The sequence below is a fragment of the Tenebrio molitor genome, unplaced genomic scaffold (assembly GCF_963966145.1).
Source record: "Tenebrio molitor unplaced genomic scaffold, icTenMoli1.1 SCAFFOLD_351, whole genome shotgun sequence".
Classification (NCBI taxonomy): domain Eukaryota; kingdom Metazoa; phylum Arthropoda; class Insecta; order Coleoptera; family Tenebrionidae; genus Tenebrio; species Tenebrio molitor.
Window position 1 is genome coordinate 19,189 of NW_027184134.1, and position 12,735 is coordinate 31,923.

General features: G+C 49.1%; 1 non-coding gene across 1 annotated transcript; it reads left to right on the plus strand.

Annotated features, from left to right (window-relative positions):
• The first annotated feature begins 11,759 nt into the window (after positions 1 to 11,759).
• On the plus strand, positions 11,760 to 11,879 carry LOC138140837 (5S ribosomal RNA). The gene has a single exon (XR_011162761.1). It is a non-coding gene; the product is annotated as a 5S ribosomal RNA (ribosomal RNA).
• The last annotated feature ends 856 nt before the right edge of the window (positions 11,880 to 12,735 follow it).

Genomic DNA, 12,735 nt, shown 5'->3' on the forward strand with positions numbered 1-12,735 from the left:
ACGCGAATCTACGTCGAAAACTAGAAAAAAAAAAAATTCAATTCGAATTTCAATAATCGAAACGATGCGTCGTCGATACTAAACGTAGGTAGTAACTAAAGTGTGATCGGGTGCGATAAAAGTGTCCGTCAATAATCATCATCCGACAATCATTTAATAGACGAACGCTAATTTTTGGCACTCACTCGGACGACAGAACCAGTCCAGACGGAAACCGGGGCGCGGGGTGGGTGGGTGGTTGTATGTCCGTGAATCTGTCCGGCGCGCGTCAACATTTCAGTTATCGTCGCGAGAGTTAAAACGAAAGGTGGTTAGTGTGAAAGTGACGTTTTTTCGTGGAGACACGTTACGAAGGGTGAGTACCTAATATAATATAAAACCAACCGAAAACCCACAATAGTGCCCCGGTTTATTATCGTGAATAGGTGTTTGGTAAATATTTTCTGTATTCCAACTAGCAAGTCTTTTATCAAAAAACTCCGGCAACATGGCTATTGTGGTATTATTGATACCACCTAACTGAAGAATGATTAAAAAGATTATAAAGTTAATAACTAAGTCGACGATTTTATCGGGAAATTGAACGGAGAAACAAAAATAGCTCTTAGCGACAGTTGCCTGAAGTCGCAAATAACGGCGATTGACGAAATCACGTTTTTTTTATTTTAATTCCAATGAACAATACACAGGGTCACAATTATCTGTTATGTATTCTATAATGTTTTGCAAAGTAAATAATGTGAGTTGTCATGCGTAATATTAATTAGCTAAGTAATTTTTGCAAGTATTTTATGTCAGATATGCAATGTATAATAACGTAATGTTGCAAAGTATTTTAATTTTTATGCTAGGTAGAGATAATAAAATAGAAAATGATTTAGGAACATAAAAAATCTCATTAAAACAGGAACAATTGAAATTAAAATAAACATAACATTCTGTACTAAAGTACAGTTTTGTTCACTCCTTTTTTCAAAGTCTTCTGTCCTCTCATTTGCACATACTGCTATTCCAAAACAGTGAAATTGTCTGTTTCAGGGAATCCTTAACGTTCCTTGCTAATGTCAACAACGTTTTCGATGAAACAAAGAGTCGGAAAAATGTCGGCTCATTGTATTCAATAACATACGCGACTACAAAACCATCTGTATCATTTGTAGGAATCGCGGTTTTTTCGATGAGAATTCGTTCTAATTTTTTCTTTCTTAAAAAAGCTAAGTAATTTTAATTTCACTAAAGATGAACATTTAGGCTATATGCTGGGTAATGCAAATCCATCAACCATCAACTAGGTTGTTCAGCAGATGTACGATTGTTTATTTGATTTCTTCTTCCGAAGAGTTGTATTCTGGCAAAATAGAAATTTATTCATAACATAACCTCAATCAACTAAATTATTTCGAATACAATAACCACATAACTACAAGTTGGATAGGCATGGGTGCAAAATACCGATAATGCATGAAACCTAAAGGGCCTACTGTTCATCCAATATATTTACATAGCTTAAATAGCATGTTTATTTTTTATAGAAAAATTTTGCATTTCTCGCTTTCTTAAACTGTATGTAACATTTTTCATATTTTTTCGCTGTCATAATGACATAATAAAAGTTAATTAAAAATCGCTGTTTCACGTCTTTTTCTTTTTTGTTCGAGAGTTTTTGTGGTTCTGAAAAGAACCGTTTATAAATGTGTCGAAAACGAAAAACATCTATTTCGAACTGGTGTACTTGGTGACGGCTTTGGTACCTTCGGAGACGGCGTGCTTGGCCAACTCACCGGGCAACAACAGACGCACGGCAGTTTGAATTTCTCTGCTGGTGATCGTCGAACGTTTGTTGTAGTGTGCCAGACGGGAAGCTTCAGCGGCGATACGTTCGAAGATGTCGTTCACGAAACTGTTCATTATGCTCATAGCCTTACTAGAGATACCGGTGTCGGGATGGACTTGTTTCAACACCTTGTAGATGTAGATGGCATAGCTCTCCTTCCTCCTGCGCTTCTTTTTTTTGTCGCTCTTGGAAATGTTCTTCTGAGCTTTCCCGGCCTTCTTGGCTGCCTTACCACTTGTCTTCGGCGGCATTTTTCAATTCAATTCGATTCAACAAACTCGCGAACTGCTCTGACTCGTGTGCGTGCGTTAAATAAATAATTTGTCTGACCTTTAGGAGTGCGAGTCCGGGACTCATCTTTCTCCGATCTGAATAGCAGGCGCCTACACATTGATTGGTAGGGCTGATCAACAGACTTGTCAAGTATCGGGTTACCGTGCCCCCTAGCTGATCGGCCTCCAGTTGCGAATCCAGCAGGTCGGGAGTACGGTGGGGAAAAATTTTGAGAAATACAAAAAACGCGCGCGAGTGGGGGGGTGCGGCTGTGGACCGACTTTAGACGTCGACGGAATGCTCCCGCTTGTGCGTTACAACGAGGTCAAAAAACCACAAGTAAAAAACCCCTCGTCGGAGCCGAAGAAGAAATGGGGGAACGCTCGAGAAAATCGATATAGAAGAAACTATAAAAATTAACCCGGTTTGAAATACGCATTACCTGGTCCTCTGGAACTGGAGTCGGCCCTGGCATGGAATCTGAAACATACTCGGAAATGGTTGGTTATTAATTGTTGCAGAGCTGCGCTTGTCCGCGGAGATCTGCAGTAAAAACATCGGAAAAACTTCGCGAGTGACAGGAAGTGGTGATGTCACTTCAGTCCTGTCGGAGGAGCACACATTTTGGCCGCGGATAGCGGTATGCTACATTTTCGTCGTAGTTGACGGCTTCGCGCACGAGGGGGTTTGGGTGGTTAGCCGCATTCTCAAAGAATTTCCCTGCAACATCTTGCCGGAACTCCCTGATGGTGGGAAGATTTGCTTCCCGATGGAGTTGAGCGTTTCTGACGAACCACGGCGCGTTGAAGGCGGCCCGGAGGAATTTGTTCTGTACGACTTGCAGTTTCTGGAGTTGCGTGTGAGCCACGTTACCCCAGACCGCGACGCTGTACATCATTGCCGGTCTGATTATCGTTCGGTAGATCGTTATTTTGTTCTTTGTGGACAGCTTGCTTCGCCGGCAAACCAGCGAATTAAGCTTTCCACGAACAGCCTGGGCGCGAGTTTTCGCGTGCTCGACTTGAGCGTTGAATCGGAGGTGATTGTCGAATTTGATTCCGAGATATTTGACCTCGGTTTTCCACGGGATGACGCGGTTGAACATGACAATTCGGCCGGCCGGGCGGTGAAGCCGCCGGGTGAACAGTATCGCACTGCTCTTTTCTGGATTTACGTCGATTCGCCATAGGCGGAACCACGCTTCCAGACTTTCAACAGCGTTTTGGAGCCGTTGCGTCGCGAGTTCGGGAGACCCCGAGCGCGTGAGGATTGCAGTGTCGTCTGCATACAACGCGAGTTTTGTTCCGTCGGGTTTGGGGATGTCGGCAGTGAAAATTGCGTACAAGGTCGGCGAGAGCACCGAACCTTGTGGGACGCCTGCTTCGATTGCGCGTTCCGTCGAGAGTGCGTGTCCGATTTTCGCGTGAAAAACGCGGTTTTGGAGGAACGAATTGATGAGTTTGACCATCGCCAGCGGCAGGCCTGCCGTGTGGAGCTTATAAACAAGTCCATCGTGCCAGACGGTGTCGAAGGCTTTGGCCACGTCGAGAAAGATCGCGCCGGTTGATTTGTTTTGATTCATACCGTGAGATATGAATTCGGTGACATGAATTAATTGGTCCGCGGTGGAGTGTTTGGGGCGGAACCCGAATTGCTCGTCAGGGATCGCGGCGTTGTCGTTAGCCATTCTGACCAGCCGGGTCAGAATAACCTTTTCGACGATTTTACCGACGTTCGAGAGAAGACTGATGGGGCGATAATTTTGCGGAAATTTCGGATCTTTCCCGGGCTTGGGGATAAAAATCACGTTTGCTCTTTTCCATCGGGACGGAAAATGGCAGAGTCGCAGGCTGGCGTTGATAATTGCGGTCAAAGCGACGACAACTTTGTCCGGCAGTAATTTCAACGCGGTGTTGGGGATGTGGTCTGGTCCGGGTGCTTTTTTCACCTTTAGTGATCCGATGATTTCGCGGACCTCTTCCGGTGAGGTGGGTGTAATGGGGGTGTCGTTCGGTTCCGAAAGAATTTCGAAAATTTCGTGCTCGACTTCCTCGATGTGATCGAGGTCGGCGTCGGCGATGTTCGGTCTGCACTGCAGTTCCAAACTGTCAGCGAACGTTTCCGCTTTTTCGTCATCCGAGAAAACGAGTCCGCGCGTACCGTGAATCGGTGGTAGCGGCTTTTTGCTTGAACGGAGCGCTTTCGTCATTCTCCAGATCGAGTTGTCCTCCGCGGTGAGGGATTTGAGTTTTCTTTCCCACCGATCACTGCGGTGATCGATGAGCGCGAATTTAACTTCGTTGCCGAGGCGGTTTGCTTCCGTCCTGTCAGCGGCGCTGCCAGTTCGATAGGCTTGGCGCCTGGCGAGATTTTTTGCGCGAATTAAATCGACGATCCATTGCGGCAAATTTTCTTTTTTCTGCGGCTCGACGCGAGTTCGAGTTGAGTCGGACATGGCGGTTTTGATTTTGTCCTCGAAAGCGCCGGCTGCACTCTCGAGGTCTGCGACCGATTCGATGCGGGGAACCGGACCGAAATCTGTTTCGAGGATTTCCGCGAAGCGGGGCCAATTCGTGATTTGAACGGTTGCGTTTCTGTTCGCGTCGTTTGCTTCGTCACCGATGTGCATCAGCACGGGCAAATGGTCGGAGTCTAGTGCCTGAGAGGCATGTAGACGAGTTTGAAATGGCACGTTTTTTAACAGCGCGATATCGAGCGTGTCGGCGTGAAAGTCGCGAGCGTCGTAATATGTTGGCTCCGGGGGAGCCTCAATTAGGATGTCGATGTTGTCCGCGTGTTCGATTAAAATTCGACCGTTGCGATTCGCTCTTCGACTGCCCCAGGCCTCGTGTTTGGCGTTGAAGTCGCCCGCGGCGATGACCGAGGTGCCGGAATCTAAAATTTCGTTGATGTCGTTTTCCCGGAGCAAGAGTCGCGGGGGGTGGTAACACGAAATGATCGTCAATGGACCGTTCGCGGTCGCGATTGTCACGGCGGTGGCCTCCAGGTTCTGGAGAACGGGAAGCGCGATCTGATGGTGGCGAATTCCACGGCGGACGTAAATTGCTGTTCCTCCTCCAGGACCGCGAGTGCGGTCGCTGCGATAAAGTTCGAAGCCCCGAATGTTGGGGTCTGGGGTGCCGGGTTGCAGTTTGGTCTCGCTGACCAGCAACGCGTCGAGTTCATGATCGTCTGCGAAGACTTCCAGCTCGTTGCGGGAGCTTCGCAGACCGCGAGCATTATGGAATGCGATCTGCAGCGACCTAACACTTGACTGTTGTACTGTCATTAACAGTCGAGAAGAATTTTCGGGATGATCGCGAGCACGTTTTGGAGGATCTCCTCCTTCGTGTTCGATGTCTGAATTGCTTTCAGGATTTCGGTCAGGGCTTTACCGATCGCGGGGGGCTGCTTGGGGGTGGCCTGCGGGGGGGCTGGGGGCGCGGTCTTTTTTGACGACGCTGCGTCCGCGAAGCTTTTCGACGCGTTGTCGTTGGTCGCGGTTTTGGTCGCGGGGGTGGTTTTTGGGGCTGAGGGCCTGACGGGGGCTGCGGGGGTGGCGGATTGTTTCGCGGAGGCCGCGGCGGGTTTCTGTTGCGGTTTGGGTGCCGCTGATCCTGAAGATTTTTTGGCCTGGGGGCCCCTGGGGAACCTGGGGCATCCCCGATAGCTCGCGGTGTGGGCACCGCCGCAATTCGCGCATTTTGCCGCGTCGTCATTTGTTTTTTCGCACGAGTGAGTATCGTGACTTTCACCGCATTTCACGCACTTCGGAAGTGCGTGACAGTGTCGCTGTGAATGGTGGAACCGTTGACAGCGGTGGCATTGGCTTGGGGCCCCCTTTTTGTGGGGCCGCTCGACCGTGACCGACAGGTGGCACACGGCTTTGAGTTCGAAAATCGCGCCCTTGTCCTTGGGGACCTCGACGAGGACCAGGGGCAGAGGTTTTTTCGACCTGGAGGAGGTCATTCTGGTCACCTTGATCGGTGCCAGGCCCTGTTCCTCCAGGTCAGCTCGCACGTCGTCGATGGCGATCTCGCACGGAACCGTCCGCAAGACGGCTCTGAGAGTTTTTTGCTCGGGGAGAGCGAACGAGTGGTACGGCACTTTCCTCTCCTCGAGTAGGCGAGTCAGTGCTCGGAAGTCGTCGACGGTGACGGTGTTCACGCGGATACCGTCGATGCATGTCTTCGCTTTTGAGAATTTGATTTGGCGCGTCGTCATCGCGCTCGAGACTGACGCCCATTTTGCCGCGTCGCGGATGATGATTGGCGGGATTTTGCTCTCCGCCGGAGGTTTGTTTTGCGCCACTTGTTTGGCGGGCGCGGGCCGATTGGGCTTGGCCTGAGGGGCCTGGGTGTTGGATTTTTTCGCCTTCTTTGGGACCTCCGCTGATGGAGGCCTGTGGCTGGGACCAGGTTCAACAGCCTGGTCCTCTAGGGACGCAACAGAGGGGCGGCGCTTTCGAGGTTTCCTACCTTTCACTTCCTGGAAAGGCTCCTCCATGTCCTGGTCTGCCGGGGGCTGGGTGGCTTCGAGGGGGGCTGAGGGTTGTACGATGACAACCTTCGGGGTCGCTGACATGGACACCAAGTCCTCGTTGCTCTCCTCGAGCTGTACGAGGCGGGCGTCGTTGAAAGCGCGGAGCTCGTCGACATCCTCCTTGAGGGCGCGGAGTTCCTTGACCTCCCGCGTGAGCGCCGCGATTTGGGCACTCATGTGGGTCAGGACATCTTCGAGGGTGGGTTGGGTGGCGGGGGCCATCGTGGTCATCGTGGTCGAAGCGTTGGAAAATTCCGAGCACTTCACGCACTAAAGTTTGTGGTGCAAAAGCACGGGGTCGTTGAGGTGAGTTGACGAAAACGCCGATGAACGGCACTTCCGCCAATGAGGTCCTCGCTGCAGTGAATTATGTGGCCGAATGGCCGGGCTCGAGCGCAGCACTGCACATATATACGCAAACCGTGCGGACCAAGTACTGAACACTGGTCTCGGCACAGGAACGCTGCACAGCACAACTAACACCAAACAATCGCCTTGACGATCACTCAGAACACTCGACGAATCACGTCCGTCACTCACGAAAGCAAGATCAGAACCTGTGTGTGCGTGCGTGTGCGTGCGTTAACTTTGCACCACCACCTTTCTGATAGGTAGTGTGTTCACCAGAACCCCACCTGAAAACGGGCTCCCACCAATCGTCACGTCCTATTCTCCTATCACGGAGGCTATAAATTCGAAGCACAGCTACCAGCTTTTACAATCGACGAGTCCCGTCCGTCAGTTTTATTACTTCTCGTGGTGTCTAACGAACGAACTTAAAATGTCAGGTCGCGGTAAAGGAGGTAAAGTGAAGGGAAAAGCGAAATCCCGTTCGAGCCGTGCCGGTCTCCAGTTTCCGGTGGGTAGGATACATCGTCTTCTCAGAAAAGGAAATTACGCGGAACGCGTCGGTGCAGGAGCTCCCGTCTATTTGGCCGCCGTCATGGAGTACTTAGCCGCCGAAGTTCTAGAATTGGCAGGAAACGCTGCCCGTGACAACAAGAAGACACGTATTATACCGCGTCATCTGCAGCTGGCCATCAGAAACGACGAGGAATTGAACAAACTCCTGTCCGGAGTTACGATCGCCCAAGGCGGTGTCTTACCCAACATTCAGGCCGTACTTTTACCCAAAAAAACCGAGAAGAAACCTTAAACGAACGATCGATCCATCTCCGTGGCGAAAACTCAAAATATCGGCCCTTCTCAGGGCCACTATAGCTTTTTTTTTTCGTAAAATGACCGATGCATCTTTTCTTTTTGTATTATTATCATTGCGGTCGTCAATTTGGCTGTATGAAGAAAGATTTACGACTGCAATGCCAAAAGGAAAGCAAGGGGTGTTTACGATCTTGGTACATTTATCAGGTAGTCCGTTGTTTCTCGAAAGAACATCATGTTTCTTTTTTTTCCTCTTATTTTTATTTTGTGGTTCTGAAAAGAACCGATTTTGTATTTCGTATTTTATTCTGGTTTTCTCGAACGGTGAAGAGCGCCAGGAAATTAACCTCCGAAACCGTAGAGGGTGCGTCCTTGACGTTTCAAAGCGTAGACGACGTCCATCGCTGTCACGGTTTTACGTTTGGCGTGTTCCGTGTAGGTGACGGCATCTCGGATGACATTTTCCAAGAACACTTTCAGGACTCCGCGAGTTTCTTCGTAGATCAAACCGGAAATACGTTTCACGCCGCCACGACGAGCCAATCTTCTGATAGCGGGTTTCGTGATGCCCTGGATGTTGTCACGCAGGACTTTGCGATGACGCTTCGCTCCTCCTTTTCCCAATCCTTTGCCTCCTTTACCGCGACCGGTCATCTTTTCAGATTATTTCAACTGACACAAAATACCTGCACACCTCGTCCCTAGGAAGTCAACTACCGCAAAATTTCAACTAACGGAGCCTTATATAGATTCAACGGTTCACCATCGACCAATCGACGAAGTCAGCCGTTGACTTTGTTCACGTATAAAAGTACAATTTAATATGGCGGAATTTTTAGTACCCGTTTACCTTTCGACGCGTGCACGTCTAACGATCGTCAGTTTTGTTTTTCATTCGTTTCATTCGAAATGGCCAGGACCAAGCAGACCGCACGCAAGTCCACCGGAGGAAAAGCCCCCAGGAAACAACTGGCTACCAAAGCGGCCAGGAAAAGCGCTCCCGCCACTGGCGGCGTCAAGAAGCCCCACCGTTACAGACCTGGTACCGTGGCTCTGCGTGAGATCCGTCGTTACCAGAAAAGTACCGAGTTGCTCATCCGCAAGCTTCCCTTTCAACGTTTGGTGAGGGAGATCGCTCAGGATTTCAAAACCGATTTGCGCTTCCAAAGCTCCGCCGTGATGGCCCTCCAGGAAGCGAGCGAAGCTTACTTGGTCGGTCTGTTCGAGGACACGAATTTGTGCGCCATCCACGCCAAACGTGTAACCATCATGCCAAAGGACATCCAACTTGCCAGACGTATTCGGGGTGAACGCGCTTAAATTTTTCCACATCGTGTTTCGGAAGAACAACAACATCCCGAGAAAAACGAAACACGAATTTTATAACAAAAAAATCGGTTCTTTTCAGAACCTCAAACCTTACAGGCAAAAAAAAAAAAATATATCGCCCTTCAACCGGAAATGAATAAAATAAAAATGTCAATAATCGGTCGGTCCTCTCGATTCGGGTTGGGTTGCGGTCGTTCGTAAAATTTTATTGCATCCTGTCATCACCTACCTGCCAGCTGATGCTATCTATTTTATTTGGTTTCGCCGTAAGGATAGTTTTATTTCTTTTTTTCGTCGTAGATTATCGTGTGGCCCTGAAAAGGGCCATTTGTGCGTGCCCCGTTGCCGGTAGTACGATGATGACGTCGGAACGAGGCACAGCCGAACGAACATGAGTCGAGTATCCATCCACGTTTCTCACTTTTTCCTCTTCGGCGAAGCGGCCTTTTTCACCTTGACAGGAATGGCTTTGGCTGTCTTGGGTTTGGGTGCTTTGGGTTTTTTAGTCGGACCAGCCTTGTTAGATTTCTTCGCTTTGGAAGGCGATCGGGGTTTCGGGGCGGCTCTAGTTTTCTTTTCTGCCGAGGAGGCGGCCGATTTCTTGGCTTTCGCTGCGGCGGCGGAGGCAGCGACGGCGCTCTTCTTTTCGGCAGCAGTCTTCTTCGCTTTGGGGGAGGCTTGTTTTTTGGCTGTCTTCGAGGAAGCCTTGTCGGAAGTCGTCGCGACGGCGGTACGTTTGGCGGATGATTTTTTCGTCTTGGATGCGGCGGACGAAGCGGGTTTCCTCTTGTCGGAGGCGGAGGCGACTTTGGCACCACCGGAGGTGGACGAGGCGAGCTTGAACGAACCCGACGCGCCCTTACCTTTCGTCTGAACCAGAGATCCCGACGCCACGGCGCCTTTCAGATATTTCTTGATGAAAGGGGCGACCTTTTCGGCGTCGACTTTGTAATTTGCGGCGACGAACTTCTTGATGGCCTGAAGAGACGATCCTCCGCGTTCCTTGAGTCCCTTGATGGCGTTGTTTACCATCTCGGATGTCGGAGGATGGGACGGTTTCGCCCTGGGATTTTTCGCTTTTTTCTCTTTCTTCGCGTGGGATTGAGGGGTGGCAGCGGAACCGGTGGTGACCGATGATGCTGTTTGATTTTCGACGTCGGCCATCTTTCACGTTAAAACGTTAAAAGTTAATAATAATTATTGAAAAAACACTTGCTCACACACGTACACTTCGAGCACCTCGTGAACGAGAATTGAACAAAAAAATTTTCTAAGTCTTTATAAAATAGTCGCCACTGCGGACGGAAGACTGAACGCGCACCGCGTCCGCCGTCGAAGAAATTGCAGGCCTCGGAATCGTTGCCCGCGTGATGGCATCGTCCTCTTTCCTCGATCACCATCGCCACCGTGTGATCAAGCTGGCCGAACTCGGTTTCCGAAGTTTCCCTGGAGATAGCGAAGTTCGTCTCGGAACGTCGGTGGGTTTCGAATCAGGTACACGCCCCTCCAACCACCAGCCCTAAATCCGGGTCGTCACGGTTTCGATTCGGGACCGACGGTTTACGTCGGCGGTGCGGGGTAGACGCGTCGATTCCGGGAATCCATATTTCGTTCGCCGAAATATTGGTCCATCTCTTCCCGGAATACCGCGCCACCTTCTCGATTTTACGACATCTTCGCGTCGCCAAACGCTTCCGAAACGGTCGAAGCACAGAAAGGACCTGGTGTTCGAACCGAGGCAATTCCGACAACAGGATGCCGCGAACCGCCTCTCCGACGTTCAGGTCGATCGTTTTCGGCGGAAGTTGAAACGGGACGAGTCGACGACGGGTCCCGTTGCCGTCCGGACCCTTCGGGACGGCCGAAAGTCCGTCGAGAGGATCATCCGAAAGGAGACGGTCTTCATCGTCCGACCGATGCCGCACCTACGAGTTTTCCGATATTTTCTTCGACGGATCTTCAGGTTTTCTTCCTTTCTTCCGTCTTTCTCTCTTCGTAATTTCGTGTCCGACCTGCGTCGTCCGAAGTCGGGGTGAAGATCGAAGAAAAAACGCCAAAAATAACAACTCGTCAGCCACGCACACCGCGTTCGAATGTCTAACGGTCCAACTTGGATTTTCGAAGATCGCCGAATCCGAGGGACGATAAATAATAATAATAATAATAATAATGGTAATAAATAATAATGTTAATAATAATAATAATGATATGATGATTATAACGATAATTATTATAGATAGGTAAATAGAAACACAGGTCTCCTCTCGAAAATCGGAACTTCCTGATATTACTTACATATTTCGGTCGATCCAAATGTGGGAATCTCGTCGTCGTCGGAGCAAGCAGCGCGGTGGGTGGGGTGAAATTCTGGATTTTCCACCGCCGCCGGCGGTCGAAAAATGTGCGACGCGGGAGATCGCCAGTCCGTCTAGTAGTCTCTCTTGTCGTTAGAGCGTGACGTGGTGGTTGTTGTGGGATTTCCCGTTAGTTCGGTCCGACGTCGGTCGTCAGAGGGTAAGTGCATACGGAAACGAAACGCATCGCGTTTTGATGTTCATATTCGTGCATCGGAATGTTAAAAGCAATATATTTTACACCAACGATCACACCTAAACACCACGGCAACGGCCATACCACGTTGAAAAGCACCGGTTCTCGTCCGATCACCGAAGTTAAGCAACGTCGGGCGCGGTCAGTACTTGGATGGGTGACCGCTTGGGAACACCGCGTGCCGTTGCCCCCCAACACTTTTTGTTTTTTTTTGAAATCCATAGCAACCACCGAACCGATTTGTTTTTCGTGCAGGTATTCGGAAACATGCACAGACCCGTATCATGTAGATTCATAGCTTTAAGTACTAGATAATTAAGAAAACAATTTTTTTTGTCGATTAATTGTAAACAATTGCAGAATAAAAACTCGTCAAACGGTAAAGGTTGTCGTTCGATCACCGAAGGTAAGCCACGCGGGCAGCGGTCAGCACTTGGACGGGTGACCGGTTCATTATATTCCTTCCGTGAGTTTAACAAAGATAACATATGCAAATGTCGTAAGTGCGACGAGGAAGACGGCGATCTTTTAATGTAAAAAAAATATATATTAGGTTACGCGTACATGCCACTTTGACTGCTGCTTTATTTTTTTGGTTTTTAAATAATTAGAGATCTGAATTCAACATATCAGTTCTATGTTATAATGGACAGACAATGTTGTATTCTTGGCCCCTAACACGTTAAGACCAACATAAAAACTAGAATAACTTACCATTCGTTAAACGTTAAACAATTTCGAACCACGTTTTTTTGAGCTCGAACAAACTCATAACACAATACTCATTTATTAGTCACTGGACCATTGTAAAACGAGAAGAGAGAAAAACCATGCGAAACTATTTTTAAAACGAAGAGAATAAAGGTTTTAAAATGGTAGGGCTGTATGACAGACTTGTCAATTATCGTGGGGGGTACGGCTGAGATTTATGACGAAATCGAGTGGCGCCGGCGGTCGGTCACTTTCACGAAAGAGGTCTAAACACGGGTCGTTTACGATACCCTCTGGTTACTAGAAAAGTTCTAGACAGATGTTTGTCGGCTTTT